Genomic DNA, 13,543 nt, shown 5'->3' on the forward strand with positions numbered 1-13,543 from the left:
GCTACACAGTGACAGACAGCCTCACTCTTCACTGTCATCAGCAACAGATTTGGTGAGACAACTGAGAATTCTTAAAGAGGGGAATTAGTTAAAAAAAATTTCCCACATTAAAAATGGGAAACAATATTATGATAGAGGAAGTTAGGTCTCCATATGATTCCACAATGTATAGTTTGAAAATGGAACAATTAAATGAAGGGATAGTTAACTTAGCTAGGATTTCTGTAATGTCAATTATAATCATTATTAGTTTGGTAATTCATGTTTTATTCCTAAGAAAGCTATTTGATATTGGTGCCAAATACAAAAAATTGACTGATACAATAAAATACTTAGAAAGACATCCTAATGAAAGTAAGAAAAATATTCACATAGAGACAGAGTAGAACAGTAGTTACCACACCATTGCATTATGAAACTGAAGAGGAGTGTCCCAAGGTTATTAGAAAAACAGCCTTTATTTATCCAATTACCATTCAAGAACAACTGCCAGATAGTAGGCATCTCCAAGGCTATTCAGAAGTTAACTGGGATCCTATAGAAATGTTAGATTGAAGAGATTTAAGGAAGCAATAGTTTCATATGGTAAACATTTAACTTTTGTGAAACAGATGTTAAATTCATGGGCTATTTGAAACAAAAATGTTCCACAAGACTGGAAAAATTCAGACACAGCAGTATTGGGAGCTGGTCCTCAACTACAGTGAAGAACCTGGTGGAGAGATAAAGCTAGTGCCATCAAACAGTGAGGTAGTGTTAGAGGTTACAACATTTCCCAAGATCAAATCCTCGGTGAGGGCCTTTATGCTGATGTGGAAATACAGATTACATTTGATGATCATACCTTCACCCTACGCCATACAGCAGCTTTGAATGTTTGGGACAAGATTGAAGAATCAGGAAAAAGGATCGAGCCAATTACTAAAATAAGACTTCACTGGCTTTTGACAGAGATTGACTTCAACTGTAAATGGAATGATATCAGATCCAAAAGTTAGATGAATATTAATAGAATCTTTGGCTTTGGAAAATGATAATTCAGAGTATAAAATGGTGATCAAGCCTTTAAAGCAAGATCAGCATTATAAATGAGTGGATTAGAAGTAAAGCTGATATTGGATCTTATGCTTATGATGATACTTGTACATGATAGGTTACTACTATAAATTTTAAGAAAAACCAAATGTTAAATGTTTTAATTGTGGTAAATCAGGTCATCTGAAAAGGAATAGTAGGCAAAGCGTTCCTAGGAACAACGTTTTTTCTAGAGAGAATCCAATCAGAAGTCCTCATCCTTCTGGAATATGCAGAAGGTGTGGCAAAGGCTGACATTGTACTAATGAATGCAGGTCAACACGGGACAAACAAGGTAATCCTTTGTTATCTGGAAACATCACAGGGGTCCTCTCATAGTCCCCCATATTAAATTTGGTTTATTCATTCCCTGTCAGCCTGGAGAAACTCCTCCACAGAGCAATTAAAAGACTTAACACCTATTATAAAAAACTATACTGCTCTGGATGAAGAACAGTTTGAGAAGATAAAAACAAAATTTTTGGAAGAAATCATAAGGCAAATATTTTGGCAAACTTCTATAAATGATCAAAGACCAAGGTAAAAAATATGGATAAATGGCATTGTAATTGAGGGTTTTAGAGACACAGGGGTAGATGTAACAATAATTGCACCAAAATCTTGGCATCCAAATTGGCCTCTTCAGGAAGTAAATGTTCAGATTTTAGGCATTGGAACCAAGCATGAGATGGGTCAGGGTTGTCATCTGCCTCCTGCCTTCTGAACTGAGTAGAAAAGCCTGGTGTGATTGTATACAACTGTAATCCTTGCACTTGGGGAAGAGGCAGAAAAACTGTCTCAAGTTTCAGGCAAGCCCAGATTGTGTAAGGAGGACTGGGCCAGCCAGGGCTACAGATTGAGGCCTTATGAATGAGACCCTATCTCAAAACCACACAAAACATCACAAATGTAGATCTTATCCTCTAACTTAGAGTTTATGATGATTGAGAAAATCCCCTTTATCCTTGGATAAAGGAGGCAGTAGGAGTTGCTTCCAGGCTGTCTCAGAGGCCCCACCAATATAGGTCCCATAGGTGCAAGATGCAAGAGAAAAGAGACAAAAATAGTCTCTTCCAGCAGCATGAAGTGGTAGCTACCTATAGGGAAATGAGGCCAGTTCTTTCCTTTGGGGCTGAGTAGAAGGGAAACTGTAGCTGAACCCTATTCCTCACCCTCAGAGGTCCCAGAGGGAACACAGGCCTGCAGTTCTCTGTGGAACTAACTTCCAATTAGTGTCTCGACTTCCTTAGGCCTCGCTCAGGACTGTGACTCTGGAAGGAGCCATTTGATGTCCAGGAAGGCTGGGGAAGGCAGGCTGCCTAGGGGCAGTCTTGGGCCTGAAGCAGCCATGGTGCCATTGTCCATTAGTATTGTGAGCCAGTGGCTGCTGGAGACAGCATATGAAAAGCCTGACATGTTGCCAGTGGAATATGTGCTGGAGGTACCCAAGAATGAGGACAACAATCCCTCCTGCCCTGCCCACTGGATATTCTACTAAGCCTGCCTTCTGCAGGCCAGGGAGAAAACAACCCTTGTGTCCGGAGGGCAGACTTTATGGCATATGCATGTCATATTCTCATCCATCCAATTGTTGTTACTGGTTCTTATAATCCTCCTACTTTATTTGTTCTTTATGATTTTTTTCTCTCCTGCAGTGGTTTTTATAAAATTAGAAATGATTTTGAGATTGTGATAATGGCAGGAGTTAGAGCTGTTATGTAGGTCATGGGAAAAAAAACCAGAAGGCTGGTGTAGATGGAGTGACATTTAGAAAAGATAGAAGACAAGAGTTGTCCAGAATTAGTCAGAAGACAATTTGATGAATTACAGAGAGATGAAGAAGGAGTTAGGCTGAGAGGAAGATGGCAGTCTGGTACTTTAGACCATTGCTTGTACTTCTGTGCTTTCTAAGAAACTGCAGTAGATGGCCTCTGGGGTGATAACCTCAGATGTTCTGATAATTATTAACCTGCAAAAGCATAGGCTGGTATGCTTTGGCTTTCTTCCTGGAAACTTATATGTGTAATCAAGGGGCAGGGGTACACTTGGCTGATTTACAAAGGAACTTTTGAAACTGTTGTGAAGAACCCAATCACCTGTTGAATTTTCCCATCCCCTATTTCCTTGTATCATTACAATAAAAGACTGGGGTTGAGTCAGATTGGAAGAAGGCAGAGAAAACGCACATCTCCAGATCTGACAAGACCATCAGTTTGTACCAACTCCTGTGTCCCGGTCTTTTCTTATGCCTGCCAGACATCTCTCCCCTTCGAGACCCTCAAAACTGCTGAGGCTGATCTGTGGCAAGTGGCCACAGGGGTACAGTCTGACATTGGGGACCACAGATAGCTTTCTGCAGTTGGTGAGTGAGGAGCAGCAAGAGGTGGTCTCAAGCATGTTGGGGCTCTCTTACATTGGCTGCTTGATGCTGAGTCTTTAGACTCAAGGTTATCTAGGTAAAGGAGCAGAGGAAGGAGGGAGACAGCCTTCCTCAAGCGTCATGTGTCTGGGAAGGGATGCTTTGTCCTTACGAGGCCCACCCAGGCAGTGGGCAGCACTGGGTCCAGGTCACCCTGCCACTCCTGTGATCTGACCTTACCACTGCAGTGTGGGAATGATGGGACTCAGCCCTCAGCCATGGTAGCACTTGGAAAACTTCGGAGGGAGCAGGTCCTGCTGTCTGAATATGAGGCACAAGTAAAAGGTGAGAGGGTGCTTCAGGCCTGGTTCACTGCAGAGACCCTTGAATGTCCACTGCTGACCCTCAGATACCACCCAAAAGAGGTGGAGGAGGGAGCCCAGGCCCTGCTGCTGGGAGCCTCTTTGGCCTCAACTGCCTGCTCATGCCCTCCCTCCCTCCTGCCTCTCTATTCAATTTGGGTGGCTTGCTGCTCACCCAGGCAGCAATGACTCTGGTAACCTGGTAGCTGGAGTGTGATGGACCACCTAGGTTTTGCTGGTGGCCTGACAACTCACCGTTAACACCACTAGAATCCATAAAGCCTTAGCTCCTTCACCTCCCGTTGGCCCCCGGTTAGTGTTGTTGGCCCCCGGTCAGGCTGGAAGATTGAATGTGGGTTAGAGAAATTCAGTTAGGCTGACTTTACAGCCTTAAACTATTAGACCTCTGGATTCTGGCAAAATGAGCTTTGTAAGTTCTTAGCTGACGGCTTCATTTCTTCAGGGTGTGGTGGGTAACTTTTGCACAGGAAAGGAGATAGCATCTAACCTCCCCCCACCCCTCAGTTTCCTGCTGCCTCCTGATATCTTGACTCCCATTCCCACTCTAACTGGGTCTAGATTTCACCGACTGTGGGCACAAGCTCTGAGAAGCAGTGTCACATGGCACAACAGCTCCCAAGAAGAGGAATGAAATGACCTTTGGAGTTTTCAAACCTGTCGATGCAATCCCTATGTACTTGTCTGGTACAAGCAATTTGGTGCTGCTCCTCGTAAGCTAAGTGACATCACAGGCTAGGATCCAACAGCGGTTACCTGGAGGGGAATGTTTAATGGACCCAGTGTTACCGGTCATTGGTAATGTTGGCAGGGAGATGCTGTTCTAGAGGGTCCCAGCTAACGGTGGGGTTAGAAACCCATCACAGGGGTGAGAGGGATCCTTGACTCAAGGCCCTATGGGGGTGCGGTGTGATCAAGCAGTTCTGGGGTCCACTTGAGCTGGTTCAGGAAGTCCCTGTGAAGAGCTGTGCTCCCACGCCCTGACCTGAATCACTTCACAGGACATGGAGAACGAATGACAGACACTGCAGGCCTGGAAGGACCACATGGCAAAGGAGCTGGATACTGTAATCTCTTTCTGGACGGATTACTCCCATGACCAGGAATACTGGTTAGCTACCCCTCAATGATGCCATGTGGCTTTTGCCCCTCCCAAACCCGTACTTGGCTCTGAGGCCTCACAGATCTACTGGCTTCAGGAGAGTAATGAAGCTGTGGAAAAGGTGAAAGTTTCCTTCCCTCTTTTTCTAACACTACATGTCACACAGGGGCTTCTTCTCATGCCTTTCCCACAATGGGAAGCTCTATGATGAACTCAAATATCTCCTGCCACTGGGGAAGCAGGTCAGTTTTCACACTTAAGACTGTCACATGCTTGGGTATGGCCAGGGATACTTAGGATCCCCCTTATCCCAGCTGCTCCTATTTAAACTGTGTTCCCTCACAGGTATGGATGTATTGTTGCTTGTACCGCACTGTTGAGCGCTTTCGCCGTGCTGAGCTTCTGGATGCAGCAAAATCAGGTATCCTCTCCTATCCCCCCCACCTCCTCGGGAGCGTCAGTGGGTCATCTACTCAGGGGATGCAAAGCGGCCTGGAAAAGGAAAGGGACTGAATATGAGGCAGTATATTCCGAGCCCTCACTTAGCATGCAACTTAGGTGGTGAGTTTTTGATTCGTTTTGCTCGGGTGGAACCGCCTGCCAAGAAGTGTGCCTTTTCGGTGACTAAGGATGGCAGTCCAGTGATGGTGCAGCGGACCATTTTCAGTGAGAGTTACTACACCTTGGCCATGAATGAGCTTTGGAGAGTGGCAAAGGAAACACGTTATCAGGTGTGTAGGAGGGATGGCCACAGGCTGTTGGGCATGAGTGCACTCTGAAGACAGGCCTGGGAGCCTGTCACAAGTCCCATTTCCTCCTGTCCTATCATTTTGTGACCACCTTCATTCCTCAGCTCTCTCCCAATTCCTATACCACCTATCTGTGCCGTTTACAGGTAGAAGAGGTCCTCTTTTTCCTCCCAGGGCCCTTCTGCCTGAAAGTGAACTAAATCCCAGAGCTCCCCATCCCACCTCACAAGCAATGTTGGGTGGATCTACTAGGCCTCTGGTGCTTGGCTGGAGGGCTGGCCCTGGAAAGCTGCAGAAAGAGCAGGTGTCCTTGAAGAGCAAGCTGAGTACTGAGTCCTTCCTGGGGGAGAGAAATGGGACAAGGCATACAGACTCGGCCTGGTCTCCTCACAGAATGAAGCTATGGAGATGCTGGACCGGATCGTCTACTGGGTGCGGGTGGACTCAACTGAGCTAGGCTGGACTAGGTTCTCACGGACCCACAAGGCAGAGGACTAGGCAGTGTCCACGATGTTGCTCCACCTGGTGGATCAGCTTCAGGAGGAAGATGAGGAAATGTCCAAGAAGTATGCAGAACTAGAGTACTGGTGTGTCCAAAGGATTCTAAAGCACCTCCAGGTAGGCACAGAGAGGGGACACCCACTCTACAAGGGTCCCTTTACCTGAAATATGTTCTTCAGCTTTTTAGACAGGTAGATCTAAGGAAGGACATTCATTTGAAATACAGGCCAGGGTTCTCAGAAAGGTGGAGCCTGGCATGCTGGGACAGAGATGGGTGGGTCCTAAGGCAGAAAGAGACCAGAGCCCCAGGCACACCCTGAGACCTTGATCTATGTTTCTCCCCAGCCTCTGTGGGCATCCAACTCTGCCTTACCTCCCTATTTAGTGCTTTACCCTCTCTGCTTGAGAGATCCAGACCTAAAGCAAGAATCAGAACCTATAGGCCCATGGGATACAATCAGTCATTCAAAAAAAAAATGTTTTTCTGTAATTCCAGAACTCCAGAGGTAGAAGCAGGAAAATCTAGAGTTCAAGGTCAGCCTTGCATGTAGAGTGAGTTTGAGACTACTCAAGACTGTTTCAAAATATGCAACAACCAAAAAAGCTCCCTTTAGGCCAACTGAATATAAAAACGTGAGGAAGGAATTTATTTTTCTTTTGGATTTTCAAGAAAGGACTCTGTGTAACAGTCTTGGCTGTCCTGGAACTCATTATGTACACCAGGCTGGCCTTGAACTCACAGAGATCCAACTGCCTTTGTCTCTCCAGTGCTGGAATTAAAGGTGTGGGCCACCATGCCTGGCAGTAGGGATTTTTGAAATTAGATCTTTGTGATTGGATGAGAGGGAACTGGAAACATCTGTGTTTTGTCTCTTTCCTGGCAGAGGGATGGGAAAGCTGTGCTAGATAATATATCAAAGGATGGCCAAGAACTTCCTGGTGCCTTCTGAAGAGAACAGAACCCAGGTGCTCATCAGGAAAAAGAACTCAGCTTTCAGTTTGGGGTCTCATAAGGGAGGGCACTGCCCTCCTCCCTCCACCAAGGATCAGGCAGAGGGAGGGGAAAGTCTGCCCAGGACTGGGCATTGGTTGCAGGAACTTAATTATCTGTGTTTGGGGGAATATTTTATTTTGCAGGGAATGGGGACCGGGCAGAAAGGCAGGATGTCCTGCAACAGAGTTCAAGCGTCTTCCACCCTTGAGGAGGAAGGGAGGTTCCAGGAACTAAAACCCTCAGATGCTTGGGAGGGAGGGGGATTCTGATCCCTGCAATTACTTTCTTTCAACCCTCACTAGGCCAGGCAACTGAAGCTGGCCAGTACCTAATCTAGTATGCCCGTAGGAAAGGTGACACCCAACTTCGAGATCAAGTCATTGACAAGTTTCTCTTGTTGCCTTTCCACTCTGGATGGGATGCTGAGCACCGGAGGGTTCTACAGCTTCCGGGATGTTGATAATTGGGTCCCCCACAGGGTAAGAATTCCCAGAGCAACTTGCTGGAAGCCTGGCATGTGATGATGGAACTCAGAGCCCGGTGTGGTTGCACATGCCTTCCCCAGCACTTGGGGGCCAGATCAGAAGAATCTCTGTGAGCTCAGGGCCAGCCTGGTCTACATAGTGAGGTTCAGGACAGCCAGGACAAGGTAGAGAGATCCTGTCTCAAAATACAATAACAACGAAAACATTTGAACCCAGAGCCCAGTTTTCCCCATCATATATCCTGTGAAAGCCATTGGAGAAGAGAGAGTATGCAAATGCTGACGCCAAGACACACGTCCCCTTTGTCTGGTGCCAGTGGCTTGAAGGGTTCTTGGGTGATTCTCACTTTCCCACTTGGTGGCAGACAGGAGTGAAATTGTTCTTCTGATCAGTTGTGTCCTGATCCTGCTGGAGATCTGCTGAGGGTACGCTACCAGCCATGGTAGCAGCAGTGTCCAAGAGGCTTAAAGATGACGTGACAAGACAGACAGCATTCCAACTTAAGGGACAAAGGGAGTCTGCCCCAGTACTTGTCCTTTTAAGGAGCTGCTTGGCATACATTCAGGTCAGAAAGCTAGCCCCACTCTTAAGAACTGTTCAAACTGTCTCCCCCATGTGTCATGATTGAGAACCAAGTCCTGAGCCAGACAGACTGAGCCACAGCCGGATATGAGTAAGTGTCCTAAGGCCAACAGGGACCTCACCTGCCTATCTCTGCTCTGTGCTCAGGTGGAATGGAGCACCAAGCTGTGGTGGCCACACTGGGAAGCCATGATTGCCTTCCTCATGGGTTACAGTGAAACTGGAGACCCTGGCTTGCTAAAGATCTTCATTCAGGTGGCTGAGTACCACTTCCGCCAAGTAAGTGCCGTCTCCTTGTTCTCCAGAAGCCCACTTTAGGTGTGCAGGATACTTCAGACAGCAGCAAAGGGAGAAGCAGGGCCTATGTAAGGGAATCCAGTAGGCTTTCCCTCAGCCCCTCCTAGCCCATTCATCGCAGTATGTATTGCCTCATTGCTGCTCTGAAGTTTCCAAGAGTGCCTTTTGTTTAGTAAATCAAGAAGCTCTCCAGGTGTCTCCAGGAGTTCCCCTTTCTGGGTGGTCAGACCCTAATCAAGTAAATGTGGAGACCAATGAGCTGTGGGAAACAAAGAGGCTAGCAAATGACACAGAACTTTCTTACAGAGGGATCAGAGAAGACCTTGTGAGCAAGGATCCAAAGCAGTGGAGGGCAGGGTATGTCTGTTCAACAGAAGGGAAGCTTGGAGGGTCCAGTCAGGTGGGCTCCATGTAGCAGGAACATCCTTGATCTGCCAGGTCCAGCAGCCTGAGCCTTGACAGGGAATTCAACAGCTAGCGTATCAGGCTGGTGAATCAGCAGTTGGACACTCCCCCCTCCAAGTTTGTGTGTGTGTGTGTGTGTGTGTGTGAGTGAGTGTATGAAAGAGAGAGAGTATAGGTAGGTCAGAGGACACCTTCAGGTGGTATTCCTCAGGTATTATATACCTTTCTTTTGAGACAGTCACTCACTAGCTATGTTGGCTAGCAGGCATACCCTTGGGATCATCCTATCTCTTTCTCTCCAGTGGTGAGAATACAAGCGTGCTATATTGTCTTTTTTTTTTTTTTTTTTTTATATGCGTTCTGGGACGAAGCTCAGGTCCTCATGTGTACAAGGCATTTATTTTATTTTATTTTATTTTATTTTATCTTATCTTATTGGTTTTTCAAGACAGGATTTTTCTGGGTAGCCCTGGCTGGACAGTCTTGGAACTTACTCTGTAAACCAGGCTGGCTTCCAACTCAAAGATCCCCCTGCCTCTGCCTCTGGAATGCTGGGATTAAAGGTGTTCATCACCACCACCACTAGGGTAGTTTGCAAGACACTTTACTGACTCCTGGCCCAGCAGATGAGTTTCTCAGGCTGTAGTTCAGAGAGAAATTTGGGCTGTTACAAATACCTTGTTGTTATAAAAAATGTAAGTGACGTGGGCATGGTGGTTCATACCTGTAATCCCAGCCCTTAGGTGACTGGAACTAGGAGATCACAGCAAAGAAGAGACTAGCCTGGTCTACAGGGTAAGTTTGAGACCAACTAGTTACATAGGGAAATCTTGTCTCAAACAATCAAATAACATTAACAAAAATAGTTATTATGGAGAGCCAGGGGCAGGGTAAATTTTTGGACAAAAGGTCAAGAGAAGAGGGAATGAGGGTCAGTGAAGGTGACCAGAATCAGTCATGATGTAGGAAAGATATCAAACCATGAACCTTCCAAGGGTAGTGTACTTAAGGTAAGTAGTTTAATGAAGACTAGTGGTGTATTTCCAAAGTCACTACTTGAGTGGTTACCCTGCAGTTGTAGCGGGCACTCCCATTCTATGGCCTGTGGCTTTGGTTCTAGAAGAAAATTATAGTTTAAGTGTGATTATTCTTCTAGATGGCTCATGTAACCCAAGCTGGCCTCTAAACTCACTGTGTAACTAAAGATGACCTTGTGCTTCTGCTCCTCCTGCCTCTCCCTCGACTTCTGAGTGCCTAGAAGATAGGTGTGTACTACTACATCTGGCTGTTTGTACTAACTGCAACTGGAGTCCAGTATGGTTTTATTATGATTAGAGGCTATGTTTCTATTGCAGTGTATCTAAACAGGCAGTTAGAGCTCTCAGATACTCAGCACTAATTCCAAACAATAGGAGCTATTAGGTTGCATCTCTGCTTGAATACTGAATCCTTAAGAGAACGAATTATAAGCCACCAGTCTTAAATGTAAAATGAAGTAAGAATGAACTTGAACAAGATGGAGATAATAACATTAAACAATTTCAAGAGGCCACTGTGGTATGAATCCTCTTAATCTTAGCACTTTGGAGGCCAACGCAACTGTGAGGTCAAAGTCTTCCTGGGATACTGTCTCAAATGAGGACAAAAAAATGAATTGCAGAAGTAATAATCGACAGGTAGAGCTGGGTGGTGGTGGTGCATGCCTTTAATATCAGCACTCAGGAGGCAGAAGCAGGTGGATTTCTGAGTTTGAGGTCAACCTGGTCTACAGAGTGAGTTTCAGGACAGCTGAGGCTACACAGAAACCCTGTCTTGAAAAACCAAACAAACTGTTGGGGAATGTCTTTCTGTGTGCTGTGAATAAGTGTTGTTCCCACTGATTAATAAATGGACTTGTTTGACCTGTGACAAGGCAGCTTATAGGCAGGCTGGGAAATCCAGGATAGGCACAGGAAAAGGTGAGGCACAGGCAGAGAAGAGATTCCAGCTTGCCACCCAAGGAACAACATACCAGCAGATCAGTAAGTGATGGAACACATGGCAAAGCATAGATTAATGAAATGGGTTAATTTAAGATATAAGATCTAGCTAGGAAGAGGCCTGCCATAGACTATACAGTTTGTAAATAATATATATGCCTCTATGTGTTTACTTGGGTCCCAGCAGCTGTGGGCCAGGCAGGACTGGAGAAATCTTCTGACTACAACAAACAGGAAGATAGTCACTAAGCAATCTAACAACAGAGAAGGCCAAAATTCAGATGGCCAAGGAACAATCCATAGAAAAACAATCTGGAAACTTGTTAGTTTCCTTTCTCCCTGCTCCCAACCCCCCCCCCACATTATCTTGTGTCAGATCAAGTAATTAAAAATGAGGACATGAGCCCAATGGAGATGGCTCATGCCTTTAATCCCAGCACTTGGGAAGGAGAGGCAGGGAGACCTCTGTGAGTTCCAGGATGGCCAAGGCTACACAGAGAAGCCCTGTCTAAAAAAAAAAAAAAAACTTCATCAAGTTATGGTATATACCTTTAATACCTTTAGTTCCAGTACTGGGGAACCAGAGGTAAGAAAATCTCAGTTGAGTTCCAGGCCATCCTGAGCCACAGAGCATGTTCCAGGGCAGTCAGGAATACAAGATGAGACTCCTTCTCAAAAATAAATATATAGTAAGGACAAGAATACTCAAAAGTTACTAAGATTCGATACAGAGCTGCTTATTCCTCCCTTGAATACACCACCACCACTCTTTCTGAGACAGAATCCAGACTGGCCTTGAACTTGAGGCAATTCTCCTACCTCAGCCTCCTGAGTGCTAGGATTACAGACATGAAAAATTACACAGCTAAAAATTCTCAACTCATATATCACAATTTAAAGAGAGCATTTTGATGGTAAACTTGAATGCCTTCTAAGAACAGGTTCTCTTTAACTATTACTTATCAGAACAAAATGGAAAAGGCTTCGGATAAGGACCTGAGCTACATTTAGGAGAACTGAAAGAAAGCCTCAGTGAGACAGGTATGGGATGGGGTATGCAAAGAGTCTGTCTAGCCAGCTCAGCTGCTGTCCTCCAGATCTGAAGCATCAGATCCACTGGACAGGGTCAGAACCCATGATGAAGGCAGGCAGCAGACCAGGTTGGCCTGGAACTTAAAAATGTCAGCCTCTCCCTCCTGAGTACTGGTTCTAAAGACAATGCCTCATCACACAGGGTTAGAGGAAAGTCTGAAATCCTTTTATAAAACCCTCAGTATGCAAGGACAACAGTTATAGGTCTCTGCTTGATAATCCAAAGATCTTTTAGACCAAAGGCCTGTGGAGTAGAGGACATGAATGCCAGGAAAGTCACTTGTTGCAAAGTTTGCTGGCAGGTCAATCTAGGATTTTTTCTTTTTTAATTTAGATGAGATTAAAAAAAATGTATTTCTAAGTATTCCATTCAAAGTGTTAGATAACACTTACATTGCAATCAAATATAGAAAGCCCTTCTCTCAGCATTTCTGCACGCCACCTGCAGCCCCCTTTGGGTTACAAGCTGCCAAACCCTACTGCCTACCATCCTTAGCTTTCAACTTTGTCTAGGATATGGTCTGTTAAAAGTACTGAAATGCCATTTGAACTCTGACCAGTGGTAGCAGTGCAAAGGATACACGAAGGGCCCCTTCCTCAGCTAGTGACATTCAGATGGGTCCTGCTAGACACTGGCACTGTCTCCTCATTCTAGTTTCAGGATCCTGTGTATCGGGAATGGTATAGCTATCTGATTGAAGATGGAAGAGTGGGACTTAGCATCAAGGGAGGCCTTTATAAAGGTGAGCAGGGGAATGGGGAGAGACTGGAGGGGTGTGTGGCACCGGCCTTCCCCAGCCTTCCCTACCCTGACATCCATTCTCCTCACAGGCTTCTACTATATTCCACAGTGCATGGCCATGTGCGAGCAGATTCTGGGAGCCCTGCTCCAATGCACTGAAGACTCTAAATAAATCTGATGATATGATACTGCCCCACTGTCTCTAAATAAATCTGATATAATACTGCCCCACCTGACTCTAAATAAATCTGATATGATACTGCCCTACCTGACTCTAAATAAATCTGATATGATACTACCCCACCTGACTCTAAATAAATCTGATGATATGATACTGTCCCTCCTGCTTGGGTGCACACTTCTGTGGGCCCCGTGGAAGGGAACGGCTACTCCCCACACTACCTATTTTGCCTGGCCTTCATGACGGCTTTGAAGGTGTGACCTCTGTGCCACTCCACGGTGCCCATTGGCTCTAGGTGCACACTGGCTGTGCTGCTCAGAGGCAGATCCCAGTAGCCAGGCACTTCTGGGGGCAGGCAGGTCCCAGCGGCCCACCTCTTCTGCCACCTCCTCCAGGGAGCCTGGCCCCAGTCCGAGCCCTGGCCCCTATCATCCTTGTTGTGCTTCTAAGTGGCTACTGAGCACTCGGTTCACAACCCAGCAGGACCCATGAGCCTGGGTCAGCCTTCCTCTTCCCAGAATTCTCCACGTCTGTTTACTACACCTATACTTCCTGCCTGGCTACTGCCAATCAGTGTTTTATTTATCAACCGATAAGAGTAACACGTTCACAGCATACAGG

The 13,543-nt window shown here is 45.9% G+C and overlaps 1 pseudogene; it reads left to right on the plus strand.

The window, feature by feature from the left end:
- The first annotated feature begins 1,118 nt into the window (after positions 1 to 1,118).
- On the plus strand, positions 1,119 to 12,913 carry LOC131919809 (N-acylglucosamine 2-epimerase-like; annotated as a pseudogene).
- Positions 12,914 to 13,543: the final 630 nt, after the last annotated feature.

The sequence above is a fragment of the Peromyscus eremicus genome, chromosome 9, assembly GCF_949786415.1.
Source record: "Peromyscus eremicus chromosome 9, PerEre_H2_v1, whole genome shotgun sequence".
NCBI classification, from domain to species: Eukaryota; Metazoa; Chordata; class Mammalia; order Rodentia; family Cricetidae; genus Peromyscus; species Peromyscus eremicus.